We start from the raw sequence: 13900 nt of genomic DNA on the forward strand, positions 1-13900 counted from the left end.
AATCAGTTTTGGATCGAACCACCTTCATGCAATGAGAAGAAAAGTTGTATGTAAACACTAGCAGAACCGATTCAGCAATTAAACCATTATGTTATTCAATTGATGTGGAATTCAGTCATGGATTGGTGAAACCCTAATGGTATGAGCAGCCTCTCTCGAGCACAACCCACTCTATTTATGGGTGACAATTTCTGTATCTCTATCAAGAATTTAATCCCCATAGATGCATTAAGAACAAAGAATGAGAAGGGCATCAATTCAGGTATGAATGAACACCAAACGAACCATGCATTCAGTCCGTTTTCTTGATTAGATGATCTGATTACCTAAACTCTTTCTCAAACAATTCAAGCAATCCAAGAATTAAGAACAATTCGACCAAGATTATTCTAGCAATTAAAAACCCTAATCAATAAATACCAAGAATGAATCCAATCAATCGAATAACATAAAAGAATTAATTACATATTTGAATCAGCACCCAACATGGTTCGAATACTAGCAAGAAAGAAAGATTCAATAACAAAAATCCATTAAACCCTAGCTGAATCTAGGTTACCAATTGCGCAGAACCAAAGAAGAAAACAACCTATGATTCTTGCATCAATCTTTGATATCCTTGATGTGATTCTTCTTCAATTCGCATTTAGCAACCTCCTTCCTTCTCTAGCAATTCTCTTCTTCAATTTTCTTTCAGGGGTTCCAACCTAGCTCTGGTGCATTCCCGGATGAAAACTTGCAGGCTAAGGAATGGCTACTGCACGTCAGTAGTGCGGTTGCAGATAATTCGGGCCCGATTTTGACCTCGATTCAGTCCGTATCTATCAAAACCCAAAACAAGAAAGTTGTATAACTTTTTCGTTATCTTTCCAACGCATCTTGAATCATCTCAATCAGAGTCCGGATGAGAGAGTTATTCCCAAATTACGATGCAGTGCCGAAACTGTCCAGAATTACCCGATTAGCCTTGTTTTTCACTTAACACCTCCTTTCGTGTCCTAAATCAAAATATAGAATAATGAGTCCATTTAGGCACTAAATAAGTATAAAAGACTAAATATTAAGGGATAAAAATATTATAATTTTCATTCTCATCAGGGCACATAGTTTCCAAGTTGCCAATGCGAGGCTAGGTGACAGGAGGACGTAGGCGATGGATTTTTTTTAAGTAAAATCATATATCCTAGGATAGTTCCTAGGTTCCATAACCATCTTTCCTTAATAATTATTCATAAGAGAAGTATAAATTTCATGTTTAAGTCTAGAAAATATACATTTTATGAGAAGAAAAAGAATAAAGGAAAGAAAATACAAAAAATATAGGGACTGAACCCCTACTTTTGTTATAGGAAAGAAGAAAAGAAAAGGTGGAAGAAGAAGAAGATGTAGAAGAAGATAATGTGTTGATTAGACAAAATTTTAAGTTCTTCCCTTGCTTATTGGTTCAGGTTTTGAAATTTTTGAGGGTTCAATCATGGATCAAAATTTTGATATGATACACCCTGTATCGGGTGTATTGTATTGTATCTTTGGGGTCCTGATACATGTTTATAGGTGTTTTCGAAGACCCATTTTTTTAAATAATATATATACATATATTTAAAAATGAAATTGAAAACCAAAGAAATAAAAATATAGGGGGAGTATTGTTATAAGTACCCCGACAAACCTCTGCCAATACACAGAGGTGTAACGATACTTTGAACCATGGGTTCAATACAACTGTTAGCAATGTTTGCATTGATTAAACCCAAACAAAATAAGAAAATAATAAAAAGAAATTAGTATATAAACACAAAATGAATATTCTAGTTTATAATGTCCATTTTATAGATATAATGTCAAAAAATAAAAAATATAAAAGTATTTTATAACCTAGTGCACAAAATTACTTGGCGACTAGGCGAGGCGAGCCTCCAAGGGCGCCTTGTCGCCTAAACAACTATGGTGAGGCATTTTTTGGAATCGAACCGGTACTACCAGTTTTTGAAAAACTGGTAATCGGAACCGAACCAAAGCTAGTCAGCTAACCGGTTGATCGGTTCGGTTAACCGTCGGTTCAGTTCATTGGTTTTTCAGTTTTTTAGTTTTTACAATATATATTATAAAATATATATAATAAAAAATTATAAATATATATAATATTATATTTTAAATAATAAATAATATATAATATATTATATATATATTTATTTATTTATATATAATGCATATTTCTTAATTTAAAATATATAAAAAATATAATATATATTGATGAAGGGTGATTTGACATGACCTAGTAAGAAAAGGACACGTAGATGCGATCTGCTCGAGAGATGACAACTCAGTCGAACAAACCCATTTCGCAACATTTAGAGCTCGAGTATCCCGCCACCTCGGCCTAAAAAATCACCTCGGCGTAGAGACACCTCAATACTCATTCCAGTTCAGAGCTAATGAGCCGAAACGCCACACAACCTGCTCCAAGGCCTCCCCAATGGACCCTAAATATCTCGGGATCACGATGAGGCTCGTCCTAGCTCTGCCTGAATCGGGGGTAAAACGATAAACCTTATCAACATATTGCTCTCCTTCAAAAATGGAACAAACCTTATCTGCACAGCCCGGAGATCCCAGAGCTCTTTCGTAAGGCCCACAGCTACTCCATTATATAAGGACATGAAATTTCGAGGCAAAGGTACGCGTGATTATTTTACTCAGTAGCACTCAAGCACTCAAGATTCAGCTTGCATTTATAGTAAACGTACTGACTTAAGCATCGGAGAGACCTCACCGAGTCAGCTACCCCGAGTTCTCTAATCTACAACTCTGTAGATTGGTCCAGCTCGCCGCCCAACTAGAGTTCGCACCCCATCAATTGGCGTCGTCTGTGGGAACCGATCGAAAGGTCATCCCAACCTTAGTCATAGTTTTACCTATCCCAATGGACTCTTCCAGCATCACCGGAAAAAGCATCGAGATGAACGTTACCCGGGGGAAGGATCAGCAATCAACCTTCCCCCAAGGCCCTACGGTATGCATTGGCCAGTTCACTATTCCTCTTACCGTGTCCGGAGTCCCATCACTATCCATGCCGCAGGGCACTACACAAGTGAGCGTCCCGCTTCCCCCAGTGGGCGCAACCTTCTCCGAGCCATCTGTGGTCCCTCCTGGAACCGGGCACTCCCAATTCCATGACCTCGTCCAGTGCGTCCGGGCAATACAGATCCAGATGCAGCAGGTCCAACAATTTCAGCAGTACTATCTGTACCAGTAGTATCATCACCAGCTCCCACCACTGCAGCAGCAGCCGGTTCCACCTCGGCACACAGGACTGAGCCAGGGCCAAAACCCGAATCGACCTGAAACCAACCAGAACGTCAACCGATCCCCTCATCAGGGTAAGAGGACCTTGCAAGTACCAATTCCTCCCAAGGGTTAGGTCTCGCCCCGTGGGAGGAGAAATGGTCAGCACACTCTTCCAGTCCCACAGGGAAATTTTAGGAGTAGGTCCGGGGATAGTCAACTCAATAGGACCAATCCACCTTGGCTCTCCCAACAGGAATATGATGGCTCGCGAGGAGATAATAACTAGCTCGGAGTTCGAGGTGCGAACTCGAGGCAGGACCCTCCCGTACCTCGCGATAGCCAGTACGAACCTCACAACCAGGAGGACTTAGCGAGAAGGAACCAGGATCCACCCCGCGATAATGCCGAAGTACTAGACCAGATTGAAGACAGCAACACCAACGCCGAGATGGTGAAGAAGCAACAGCGACGATGTCACAAGACACACCGCCCATCGGCTAGGAATAGCCCGCCGGAAAAGCCAGGCCAGCAAGCAGAGCAAACCAAAGAAAAGAAAGAAGTGAGCTCGATGGCTACGAAGACTGCGCCTCCACTACTTTGCCGCTCTTGGCAACTCCCATGCCGAAAGATTTCAAGGTGTCCCCGTTAGACAAATATGACTGGTCATTCGACTCCAATGACCATGTGGATTCTTTCCAGTCTCAAATGCACTTAGCTGGGGCTAATGAGTCCTGCATGTGTGTGGATTTCTCTACTACGTTTAGGGGGGTAGTCCGAACTTGGTATCCGAACCTCGTGCCGGATCCATCAAAAGCTTATCCCAATTTGCCGACCTGTTTACTATGCACTTCATTACCAGTAAGAAGTGGCCAAAGTCACAAGAAAGCCTTCTGAACGTGGTTCAGAGGGAAGGAGAATCAATTTGAAGCTATATAAAGTGCTTCAACGATACTTTCTTGTAGATATCGGACCTCGATCCAACGGTGCGACTCACTGCGGAAAAGAAAGGAATCACCCATAAAGAGTTCAAGTGGCACGTGGTAGCTAACAAACTGAAAGATATCACCGAATTCGTCAAGTTGGCAGATCAGTTCATCGGTACTGAGGAGGAGATCAATCAAAAGATCGATAATCTACCATCGGAAAAGAGGAAGAAAGAGAATGAAGGAATGGGCAATGGTGGGCTGAAAGAAAGAAAAGCAAGTCCCCGAGCAGGAGAAGAAGCAAGTCAAGAAGCCAGTCCCCCTCGCATACCCGCAAGTCAGGTCAGCGCTCTAGGACCCCACTGGTGGAGAGAACGAGCTATATGCCTTTGAATGCTAAGCAAGGGGAGATCATAATGGCTATTAAGGATTCCTCCTTCGTTAAATGGCCTCCCAGGTTAAGGGGAGACCCGCCAACAAGAAACCCAAATGTCTATTGCCATTTCCACCGAGATCATGGACACAACACAGAGAATTGCATGAATCTCCGCGACAAGATCGAGGAACTTATCCGCCGCAGGTACCTAAAAAACTTCATATTGCGAGAAGAGAGGGGACAAGTAGACTGGCAGGCAGATCGACAGGCAAAATGAACAACCACTGTGATAGTTTCCAGAGGAAAGACCAGTCTGCAGGGTAATTAACATGATCACCAGCGGGTCCATCATCGCTCGGTGCACATCGACAGCTGGGAGGACCTCGGTCCGCGAACTATACAATGAAGAGGAAAACACGCCAAAGCGACCTCGGTTCGAAGAACCGGTATGCTTCACAGAGAACGATGCACATGGGATCCAGTACCCTCACGATGATGCCCTAGTGGTGAAGCTAAGAATTAATGACTTCGAGGTAAAACGCATCTTGGTGGACTTAGGCAGTTCAGCAGATATACTCTTCAAGGAGACCTTTGACAAACTATAGTTACAATAGAGCGACCTGAAAACTGGCAAATATGCCTGTGATAGGGTTCAGCGGCAAGGAGGTCGGACCTCTTGGTCGAGTCACAGTACCCGTGGAAGCCGACACATGGCCAAACATCGTGCGATTCGAGCACACGTTCCTGGTAGTTGTGACTCCCTCCCCCTACAACGCCATAGTAGGTCGGTCTATCACGCATGTTTTACGTGCGATAGTATCCACTTACTATTTAGCGATGAAATTCCCAACTGATTACGGAGTGGGAGTCGTGCGAAGTAACTAGCTTGAATCCCACAAGTGCTACATGGCTGCCTTGAAAGGGAAAGAAAAGCTAGCAGAGGATGTCGAGCTCGAGTGACCAGTGGAGTATCCCGATGAATGAGCTGCCTCGAAACAAGAGACGGTCCACATACCAGTCTTTGCTACTGAACCAGCCAAGACCCTTTAGATTGGTGCCTCGGTCAATGAGCCACTCGAAACCCATTTAGTAAGTTTCTTACTTGAAAATTTAGATATTTTTGCTTGGTCTGCGACAGAAATGCCCGGGATTGATCAAAAAATTATAACTCACAAACTTAATACCGACCCTTTAGTCAGGCCAGTAAGGCAGAAGAAGTGTAACCTCACCTCGGAATGTTGGAGGGTAGTCGATGAAGATGTTGGGAAGCTCCTCGCGGTAGACTTCATCAGGGAAGTCCATTACCCGAGCTGGGTGGCTAACCTAGTTCTGGTGAAAAAAGCCAATGACAAGTGGCGTATGTGTGTCGACTACACCAACCTGAACAGAGCCTGTCCAAAAGATTGCTTTCCGCTACCCATAATATTAACCATTAATATTATCTAGGTATATGAGCCGAAATTAGGGTTGATCAATTCGGTCCATATAGCTTTATCTGCGAAGTGGGCTTTTAGCAGTTTTAACAATTTAAAATTGAGCCTTTACAGGTTGGGCCGAATTAAACATTCAATTAATTATCAATCCTTAGGCCCATTAGAGGGAGAATTAGGGCTGACATTCAGCCTTGATCGAACCCTAGATTCGGTCCAACCAGTTTGGACCAATCTGGTTCGAATGGGTCTAAGGTTTGATTTTAATTAAAGATTTAATTCAAGAAATTAATCTGAAATTAAATACTGATAAAAGAAAAACAAGAATCAGTCAGATAGGGCTGTTCGCACAATCCATCCTGCAAAACAGAGGTTAGATCACAGTTTGCAGTTTCACAAACTGCAAATCGCAAATAGCGATTTTCCCATCTGCGAAATCTCCTTTCTTGCGCCGCCATCTTCGATCCAAAATAAAAATAAATATAAAACCTAATTTCTATTAATAATTACATTAGATTGAATGCCTATACATTCAGTCTAATAATAAAAAAAATATTTTACAGACCAAATGTAATAAAATAATCAAGAAACTGCAAATTCGCAGGTTCCCTACGCCAATCAAGATTTCGATCTCCATGTGTACGAACAGCCCATAAATCAAGAAAATTATAAAGAACATTTCTAAATAATAATTAGATTTATAAAATTTAATTTCAGATTAATCACCCATCAACTGGAAACAAATTTTCCAAAAAAACCCTATAACTCTGCAAATCAGGTAGAACGCCTTCTGCCCATTTGCGCAGGTTCAGATTTGATCCAATTCGGTTAAAGACTTGAACCTGACTCTAATACCATTGAAGGGATGAGATATCCATCGTATGGACACTCGAATCTTGCGGAATAGAATGGGCGAATTTCAAAAAAATTTCTCTCCATCCTACTGGGAATCGTATTCCCTATTTTAGAAAAATCATATTTTTCAAGGATCAATCTTGAACCAAGAACCGAACCAGATCTGAACAAAACCAGTAGGAGAGGGATATACCTGATACGAAGAAATAGTATCTCCCAATGGAGGTGTTCACGCCCAAGGAGGAACCAAAAACTTCTCCCACTGAAGATGGCGCAGTGCAGGATGGAGCAGAATCAGCAGCGTTCTTCACAAGAACTAGATCCTTCGCAAAAATCAGCTAGACGACACGTGAGCACTACTTCCAATCAGCCCTTTCACAAAGGACTGATATCAAGATCCAATCTTGACCACTCCTACTAGCAACAGGAGATCGAACTGGTAGATATGGCGGCGGCAGGAAGGAGGCGGCAAGAGAGATTTAGCACAGTGATGCTGAATTCTCTCTTTTGTGATATCAGCTCTGAAGAGGATGTGAATATGAATTATCTTCTAAAGGCTACTGCCCCCTCCTCCTTTTATAAGCTTAAAGGGATTAGCTCCTAAGCCCATTAGGAGTTGCTGATCCAAATCATATTTGAATCAGAATTTCCTTTAAGTGATAAGGGTAAACCCTTATCTTATCTGCAGATTAGATCAGCCCCCTCCTAATCCTATATGAGGTTTTCAGATCTGAATCACATTTAGATTTGGACTCTCTGAGTGGATAGGGTTAAGACCCAATCCTATCTGCTAATCTAATATCAGAATTCGCCCCTTATTTAACTGATCAAATCAGCCCAGTTCGAAATGGGCTTTAGGCCCAAAAAGGTTATGTGTTCACTTAGCCTTCCAAACTGCTGCCCAGTTGGGCTTCCTTGTATGGTGTGGGACCCAAACATTGATCTATACATCAACCACATGGGTTCAGCCCAGCCTTTGTTACAAGGCCTGGCCGAATACACTGTTATGGACAGTGCACCCCCCGAAACCCATCACATGGGCTCTATGGGCCCAACCCTTACCCTAAGTAGTCCCTGGGCCAAGCCACCTTGTAACACCCAAGGGCTGTGGGCAGATGCAAGATTAGCCCATCAGGTATTACCCTTAATAGTCTTACACTTAACCTCTCAGCCCATAATGATCAAACACTACCCGACAAGAGAGGACCTCTCCCTCGGCTGCAAGGAACAGTGTTGCACTCTCTACTCACATGGATCTTGGGAATTAAAATCTTTTGCAAACGTTTAGAAATCGTAATATATATACTTTTATATCTCATATAAAATATATTTTGCAAAACAAATCTCAACGATTGAAATCGGCTGCCGGCAGTCTTGGTTTCCATAAGAGAGAGTGCATCCCCGATCATTACCTTTGTCCGACAAAGGGGCTGATCCTGTCACTATGATCACCCACTCAGATGAATTCTCAAAGATTCAATTAATCCTACACTGCTTGTGCCTTGGGTCTCACCCTGGCGGCTGAGACAGGCCACCCCAACATTTGGTAGCACACCAGTGTCAGCCTTGGTAGGATAAATCTCCCCAGACTTATCCAATGGTTGTGAACATTCTAAACTAACATGAGTCTCATAAGTGTCCAGTTTAAGAGTATTACACAAAAACACACCACAGGAACATGAATCAAATATGTACTTTATTCATTTACAATAAATTCATAATGTACATTATTCTGATTGGAGCTAAGGGCATACAACTGTCTAACAAGTCGCCCTGAGCCGCTTTTTGTCCAAATCGGCAGATCGGTGCTTACCCTTCTTTAAAGCTATAAAAAAGAGTAAGGACTTCGAATGGAGTGAAGAATGCCAGCTCGCTTTTGACGAGCTGAAAAGATACTTAGGTATCGCCCCAATTTTAACTTGACCTGAAGAAGGGGATGTGTTAAAGCTATACCTCTCTACGAACAATGAAGTGGTTAGTTTAGTACTGATCAAAAAAGTAGATCAGGTCCAACGACCCATCTACTTTGTTAGCAAAATTTTGCAGGATGTAGAAACTAGATATCCGAAGATTGAGAAATTAGCATACACACTAATCATAGCAGCCCAAAAACATCACCCATACTTCCAGGCCCATACTATTGTCGTTTTCACCAACAAACCCCTAAGGTAAATTCTGCTCAAGCCTGAGGTGTTTGGGAGATTAACGAAGTGGTCCATCGAGCTGAGCGAATACGATATCCGGTATGAGCCTCAGCCAGTAGTCAAAGCTCAAGTCTTGACCGATTTTGTAGCAGAGTGCACATTCAACACAGCGACCCCTGAGTTGACTGAGCTCGCTCACATGACGGGAGCTTTAACTAGTGCGGCGCCAGTCCCAATCAGAGTGGAACCGACTTGGGACGAGGAGCCCTAAATCCTCCACGTCGACGACTCATCCAACCAACTGAAAAGCGGTGCAGGATTGATACTGTATGGCCCAAGCGAGGTGAAGCTGGAGTACGCTCTCCAGTTCGAATTCGAGGCATCGAACAACGAGGCAGAATATGAAGCATTGGTCACCGGGCTAACCTTAGCAAAGGAAATGAAAGCAAAGCACCTCATCATATGTAGCGACTCACAACTACTGGTTAACCAAGTCACTGGTGAGTACGAAGCCCGTGACCCCACTATGGCAGCTTACTTGGCCAAAGTCAGAGAGATCATTCGTAGCTTCATCTCCTGCTTTACCAAACAAATTCCGAGGTCCGAGAATGCTGAGGCTGATGCCTTGTCATGACTAGCTGGCACGAGCAGCAACACCATGCGAACTGTGTACATTGAGGACTTACCTCAGCCCAACATTCTCGGGGGGGCAGAACCGAGCTGTGTTAACCCACTCACAAGTTATCTGCTACACGGGACCTTACCTACGGAACGCAATGCAGCTCAGAGGGTAGAGTGCCAGTTAGCCAAGTACTTCCTCATAGATGGATAGCTGTACAGAAGATCCTTCACGCTCCCTTACCTGTGCTGCTTGTGACCCTCAGAGGCTGAGCATGTACTTTGCAATACCCATGAAGGCTTGTGCGGTGGACACTTGGGGGGCAGAGGCCTCGCACAGAAAGTGTTGCAGCAAGGCTATTATTGGCCCACGAAGAAGGCAGATGCACTCGAGCTCGTTAAAATGTGTGACAAGTGCCAAAGACATGCCAACATCCACCACCAACTTGCTGCTGATTTGAAATACCTCACCAACCCGTAGCCCTTTGCGTAGTGGGGAATCGACATCCTTGGTCCTTTCCCGCCAACAACAGGGAAGAGAAGGTTCTTAGTTGTTGCAATAGATTATTTTACAAAGTGGGTGGAAGTTGAACCTTGGTAACAATCACAGCCCACAACATATAGAATTTTTTTTGGAAAAGCATAGTATGCCGCTTCGGACTTCCCCGAGTGCTGATATCCGATAATGGGAAGCAGTTTAAAGATGTTAGGTTTCAAAACTGGTGCGCCGAAATGAGGATTCAACAAACCTTCACCTCGGTGGCACACCCCCCAGGCAAACGGGCAAGCAGAAGTAACTAACAGGGCGATACTTCGCGAATTGAAAGCTCGCTTAGCTCAAGCCAAGGGATTGTGGGTGGACGAGCTGCCCAGTGTCCTTTGGGCTTACCGAACTACCATTAAGACCGCCACAGGTGAAACCCCTTTCAACCTCATGTATGGTAGCAGTGATCCCGACGGAAATCGAGGTACCCACATTAGGATTGAAGGCTTACGATGAGGAAGCGAACGGTGACGAGCTTTGTACCAACCTGGACATGGTAGAGGAGGTACAAGACCTAGCCTACAATCGGACCGCAGCCTACCAACAAAGAGTAGCTCGGTACTATAACTCCTGGGTCAAAAAACAACAGTTTCGTGTTGGCGACCTGATTCTTTGGAAAGTTATGGTACCTGAGCCCGCACAGTTAATCTCGGACTGAACTTGGAAGGTCCGTACCGTGTAAAATGGGTATTCGGGGAAGGCACATATGAGCTTGAGACTTTGGAAGGGAAGCAGGTACCTCGTGCATTGAATATCAATAACCTTGAAAGGGATGGTAGAATCCATCGAATGGACGCCAAAACAGTTGTGTTATGGGTGGGCGAATTTCAAAAATTTTCTACCTACCTTTCAATTGGGAATCGCATTCCCTAATTTTAGAATCAAGATTCAAGGATCCTACTTGAACCAGAACCGAACCAGATCTGAACCAAAAGTGAAGGGAGTAATTATACCTGATCCAAAGAAATAATATCTCCCAAAGTTGGTGTTCACGCCCAAAGAAGGAACCAAGATTTGCTCCTGCTAAAGATGACACAACAACTGTGGAACAGAACCAGCAGGGTGCATCCTACACACTGAATCCTTCAGAAGAATCCTTTGGATGACAATGAGCACCAAACCGAATCAGCCTTTCAACAAAGACTGATATCAAGAACTTTTCTTGATCTTTCTCTGACAGAAAAATGAACTATGACAGATGGAGGCGACTGCAACAGGAGGGAGCTAGAGAAAAAGATGGCGAACGGCTTTTCTTCTCTAGGGTTTCTGAGATCCTATCTCACAAAACTGTAGGGTGTGTTCTGTCTCCCTAGGTTTCGAATTCTTGTTTTCGAATAGGGTTTCCTCCAGTTGCTTAATGATTAAGAAAATATTTCCTGATCATATCAGGAGTTGCCCTTATCCAAATCTGTATTTGGATTAGGACTCTCCTTAATCCTATCTGCAGATTAGATAAGCTTTTGGGCTCATCCTAATCTCAGATCCGCCCCCTAAAATTGACTGATCAAATCAGCCCAGTTTGAAATGGGCTTTAGGCCCAATAAGGTTATGTGCTCAAATGTTTTCCAAACTGCTGCCCAGTTGGGCTTCTTTGTGTGGCGTGGGACCTAAGCATTGATCTACACACCAACCATATGGGTTTGGCCCAGCCTCTGTTACAAGGCCTAGCTGAATTAACTGGTAAGCCCAGTGAACCCCTTGAGCCCATCATATGGACCTTATGGGCCCAACACTTACACTAAGTGGTCCCTGGGCCAAGCCATCTTATAGAAACCCAGGGACTGTGCGCAGGTGCAAGATTAGCCCATCAGGTGTCATCCCAAATGGCCTTACACTTAACCTCTCAGCCCATAATGATCAAGCACTGCCCGACAAGAGAGGACCTCTCCCTCGGCTGCAAGGAACAATGCTGCACTCTCTACTTACATGGATCTCGGGAATTAAAACCATTTGCAAACAATTTGAAACCATACTTAAATATATATAATATATATAAATTTTGCAAAACAAAAATTCCAACGATTGAAATCAACTGCCGGCAGTTTGGTTTCCATCAGAGAGAGTGCACCCCCGATCATTACCTTTGTCCGACTAAGGGGCCGATCCCGTCACTATGATCACCCACTCAGATGAATTCTCAAACTGTCCCAATATACCCAAGTTTTGACCCCCGCTAAGGATCTCACTGATTGGCATATCAAAGATAACCCAATCCGACACCTAGTGCAGTACCATAATCGGGTCTAGGGGTCAGTGTAACTTTCCAGTTTTGCCCATCAGTCTCCAAGGTCTATGGCAATACTGGAAATCTGGTCCGATTCAAGGGTTCAAGTAATCCTACACTGCATGTGCCTTGGGTCTCACCCTGGCGGCTGAGACAAGCCACCCCAACAGTTGGCAGCACACCAGTGTCAGCCTTGGTAGGATAAATCTCCCCAGTTTTATCCATCGACTGTGAACATTTAAAACCAACACAAGTCTCATTAAGTGTCCAATTTTAGGGTCTTACACACAGAAGTATACCACACAACATGAATCAAACATGTACTTCATTTATTTACATTAAATATCAAAAGTACATCAAAACTGATTGAAGCTAAGGGCATACAAAAAACTGTCTAACAAACCTAATAATGTATTACTTATGAACCCATGACGTCAGGGCAAAATCTCTCTAAGTCTATGTGAATACCAATTTAGTCGAAAAAGATGACCGGATGGAGAGAGGACTGCGAGTCACTCCCAGGAGCCTAGGGGCTATGGCGCCGAATTGACAAAAGACCTCGGCACTACGACAAGTCCTAGTCACCTCTTCGGCATAGGTAGACAAGTCCTACTCGCCTCTTTGGCATAGGAAGACAAGTCCTAGTCGCCTCTTCATCATAGGAAGACAAGTCCTAGTCATCTCTCTGGCATAGGTAGACAAGTCCTAGTCGCCTCTCCGACATAGGTAGACACGTCCTAGTCGCCTATGAGGCATAGACAACTCAGGTGCAAACCCTACAGTGTTTATCCACCTCGGCGTACAACAACGTAAGGTTAATCCCACCTAGAGTCCAGCTCATTAGATCGACACTAAGGGATAACCAACACTTAAGCAAGTGAGTAGCTCGTGCGTAGACAGGTCCAGTATATACCCTATAGTGTTTGACCACCTCGGCGTACAACAATACGAGGTTATTCCTACTTGGAGTCCAGCTCGTTAGCTCAGCACTTCGGGGTAACCAACACTTAGAAAAATTTTACTCAAAAAAGATTTTGTTGTACTCACACACATGAAACTTTTTGAAGTATTGTGTTTCATTAACAAAAGTTCCGAGTACAATAAAAAACAACAACTACTATAACCGAGCTCTGAGGCCCGGGATATACATCATATATAGGGGGGTCCAAGAAAAGAGGCACGTCTAAGCATCAGATCTTCCAGAATCCCCTCCAGCAGGTAGGCCAGTTTCCATGTGGTCCTCCTCCACGTCATCTTGGCATGCCTCCCCCGACGGCCTCACCTCGAGAATTTCATCATCACTTTCCCCTTCGGAGGAGTTGGGTTCCTCGTCAGCCTCCTTTGCTATCTCAAGAGTGACATTGGACATGGAAATAGATCTGAAGTCGAGCTCGGGGAATTTTTGCCGCATCAGCCACTTGCAAAGCTTGAAGCCCGACTGGTACGAGCTAGAGCCATACTCGACCTGGAGATCGTGAAACTCAGGGGACTCCTTGAA

The sequence above is a fragment of the Nelumbo nucifera genome, chromosome 1 (genome assembly GCF_055504915.1).
Source record: "Nelumbo nucifera cultivar China Antique chromosome 1, China Antique-T2T, whole genome shotgun sequence".
NCBI lineage: Eukaryota > Viridiplantae > Streptophyta > Magnoliopsida > Proteales > Nelumbonaceae > Nelumbo > Nelumbo nucifera.